This window comes from Capsicum annuum, chromosome 1 (assembly GCF_002878395.1).
Source record: "Capsicum annuum cultivar UCD-10X-F1 chromosome 1, UCD10Xv1.1, whole genome shotgun sequence".
Lineage (NCBI taxonomy): Eukaryota > Viridiplantae > Streptophyta > Magnoliopsida > Solanales > Solanaceae > Capsicum > Capsicum annuum.
In genome coordinates this window covers 216,178,315-216,182,513 of record NC_061111.1, presented here as the reverse complement: position 1 = coordinate 216,182,513, position 4,199 = coordinate 216,178,315, and positions in this window count along the sequence as shown.

The window sequence follows — 4,199 nt, the reverse complement described above, 5'->3', positions numbered from 1 at the left end:
AGAGTAATGCTCCAAATACTTAGAGTAAACAATCAAGAAAATAATATCAAAATGAACGTAACTATCTATAGCATAATTGGGCCCTCATAAGCACAGGAGAAGTAAATAAAAGTAAAAAATCTAGCGTGAACCCCCATAAGCCTGGTGGATGCAATCAAGAAGAAGTAAGATCATACACTCATAAAACACCCGAACCTCGAAACGGTAACTGTGGATATTTCCATATCATAAACACCAGACTCGAATCGGTTCAATAACCATCATAATTAACCTCACAATATTGGACTTGAACCAAAAATAGTATCTCACATAATGGACTCGAACCAACTATAATATCATGAATACCGAACTCAAACCGGTAGTAATATTATCAAAGGTGCCAGACTTAAATTGGTCTTAGTAACTCCCAAGTACAAGCCTAGAAATAGTCAGAATTTTTATAAATCCTCCTCTGGCTCAAAAATGTAAATATGATGACTTATAAAGGTCTATTAAGTCTATATAGAGCTAATAGTAGTCTTGACCTAGATTGGACCGAATGGGCCCACTTCTGACCCAAAAAGTCTATTTTAAGACAAATTTTACCCTAAACTAGATTAAGGTTCTAAAACTCCATTACAAGGTGCTTCACAAGTCTCATTAAGTACTAGGATAGTAATTCCACCTAAGGAATGGGTAGTAGGTCAATTCTGCCTAAACAGGGCTAGCTAACCAGCTAAATAGTCTAAATTTTTCTAAGTATACCACAAATTCATAATTCCCAATGCAAAACTAGCATTATATCATACTGATACTATTATTAAGCTCAATCTAAAAGAAGAATAAGCCTAGCGTACCTAGACACCAAAGAAAGCCCAATAAAGTCTGCTAAACTAGAGATTTTCCTTTTCGAGAAGCCTTCACATAGTGCCACACTATCAAAATAGTGATATAGATATTAATACAAGAACAATGAAATCCGTATTGCATTTTTATGATTCGAGTAAAAATCGAGTCAAAATTCTATGTGGGGCCCGCTTGCAGAATTACATTTTCAAAATTGTCAACACGTGCCTCTATGATCAAGGATTATTTATTCTTATGAATGAGTAAATTCTGAGCTCAAATGATACTAAATTTAACCCATAAAAGAACTAGGGATTTATGACTAAATCAGAGAATTAAACCAGGAATTAGATAAGACTTACAAGGATTACAATGAGGAAACGACTTCTTCGTGCTCGCCAACACCGCATGACTACCCGATAGTAAATCTCCCAATTCTCGAAGCTCTCTATGTCTTTAATGCTCTTTGGAGTTGGAGAAAATGGGAGAAAAATGGGTGGGGGCTGAAATAAATGCCCTGTAATTACCATTTAACAGGCCACTGTAAAAGCAACTTCAGGGTGCTTAAGCGACTACCTCCGTATTAGTGGACGACATATCGCTTAAACGATACCCACTAAAGCAGTTGGGCATCTTCTTAAGCGATGGTGTGTGGGACTAGACTTTGGTCGCTAAAGTGACCACTTGGCCGCTAAATCGACCAGCTCTTAAGAATCTAAAGGTCCACTTAAGCAATTGCACCATTTGAGTCCATGCACCAGCTGAAGTTGGATTTAACCAAGCTTTTATCGACTCCCTAGAGATTCATTCAGAATCCCGTGAACGCAAATGAACTATGCTACCCTATCAAATTCTACATTGAGGACTCAATGACGTTATTAAACTTTTTATCTGGAGTCATTTTAGTGAAATATGGGCCTTACACCCAAGGTCCACTTTTACCAAAATCCATCCAATAGCCCAAAATGAGTGTGGAAGCCTTGGGACCATAAATAAAGGCCCCCCAACCTAAAATCAATGTTCTGGACCTGATGGAACTGTCAGAATTGGCATATGAGGTTTTCAACCTTAAGTTTATGCCTAATAGCCAATCCGTACTAGCAAAGACTTCAAAACAAAGAACTGACTCTAAAAGAAACTACTTGATAATTGAAATGTCAGCTCCAACAAGTCATAAATGACTTAGGGAAGCTATAAGAGAGCTATTAATGGTGAAAAATATGGAAAAGCAGAAAATGACCTGGAGGGTCATTACAACATCCACTACTAAAATGAGTTTTATTTGTAAAAATAAGGGTTAGGATGTACCTGAAGGCTTATATAGGTGGGGATACTAGGGCCACATCTTGGTCTTGATCTCCCAAGTAGCCTCCTCTACTAGGAGTTGTCTCCACTGAACCTTAACTATTGTAATCTCACTAACGCACAACCATCTGACATCTCTTTCTATAATGAGAATCGACTCATCCACAAAGGTTAATCTCTCATCCAACTAAATTGAGTCCCACCAAAGCACATGTGACTCATTGGGGATGTAATATCATAGAATAGAAACATGAAAGAATGGATGAACATTGTCAAAATCTAGGGACAAGGCCAACCCATAATCCACCTTTCCAATTGTGTGAAGTATCTCAAAAAGTCCAATATATTTGAGGCTGAGCTTTTCCTTCCTTCTGTAACTCATCATGCCCTTCATGGGCGATACTCAAAGAAATACCCAATCTCTAACTCCAAACCTTAAGGCATGAAGTCTATGATCTACATAAGCCTTCTGCCTACTCTAAGCCACCATTATCCTATCATGAAATATGTTAACTCTATCCAAAGACTTTTAAAGTAAGTCAGTACCACAACGGCTAACCTTAGAGATCTCAAACTACCATATCATAGATCGATAACGCCTACTATATAGTGCCTTAAATGATTCTATCTCAATACTTGAATGGTAGCTATTATTATGTACAAACTCCTCCAATGCTAGGTGTTGCTTCCACCGATCTCCAAAATCCATAACGCAGACTAAGAGCATGTCCTCAAGAATCTAAATAGTCCACTTTGACTACCCATTGGTATGAGGGTGAAAAATGGTGCAAAGATCCACTTGGGCGCCCAAATCTTCCTAAAAATTCCTCTAGAAGCTAGAAGTAAATACCGATCCCTTGTCTGAAATAATGGGTATGGGAACTCAATGAAAGCAAACTATCTCATGAACAAAGATATGGGCTAACCTCTCAGCACTGAAGGACATCTGAATAGGAAGAAAATAGGTTGATTTGGTCAACTGATCTAAAATAACCCAAATACCATTAGAACTAGAGAAGGTGCACGGCAACCCACAAATGAAGACTATGGTAATTTTCTCCACTTTCACTCTATAATGACCAATCTCTGAAGCAGGACACCCGGTAACTAATGCTCGATCTTGAACTACTAACAACATAGGAAACGAGATACAAATTCCACTACATCTATCTTTATTCCATTCCACTAGCAGTGCTACATTAAATCCCTATACATCTTAGTTATCCCAAGGTGAATAGAGTATCTAGAGCTTTGAGCCTTATGCAATATCAACTAAATCAAGTATCCAACCTTTAAAATATAAATATGACCATCATATCTTAAAATCTCAGAATTTATGGTATCCTTTCTGGACACACCCCTCAGTACCTGATCACAGATGACACAAAGTCCCTTGTCCTTAAACTAACAACTCTAAATTTGCTCAAATAAGGTAGACTTTCCCTCAACACTAGAAAGAATCCTCCCAGAGTCTGAAATATCCAATTCACTAAGGACTGGATTTCCCAGGCCAATGAACTCTAAAACCTAAAATAGAAGCCAAGCTTCTTATTCTACCCATCTTTCGACTCAAGGCATTTTCTACTACATTCGCCTTGCCCAAATGGTATAGAATAAAAATGTCATAATTTTTTAGTAAAATCATCCATTTTTGTTATTTAGAATTAAGATCTCTCTAAGTAATAAGATGCTGAAGACTACGATTATTAGTGTAAGTCTCACACTAAATGCAATACAAAAATGCCTCCAAATTTTAAGTACAACAACTACCTTCTCCAACTACAAATCATGAGTGGGGTAGTTCCACTCGTGAATCTTCTGCTGCCTCAACACATAAGAAATAACTCGGCCCTATTGCATTAATATATAAACATAACCAATACCACAAGAATCATAAAATATGATAAACCCTTCACTCTCAACAAAAAGAACCACTATAGGAGCTAAAGTGAGATGATCATTAAAATTCTAAAATCTTAACTCATATTCCTCAAGACACTAAAAAGGAACATCATTTTGGATCAATCTGGTCATCTGTAATAAAATAATAGCAAAGCCCTCAACAAACC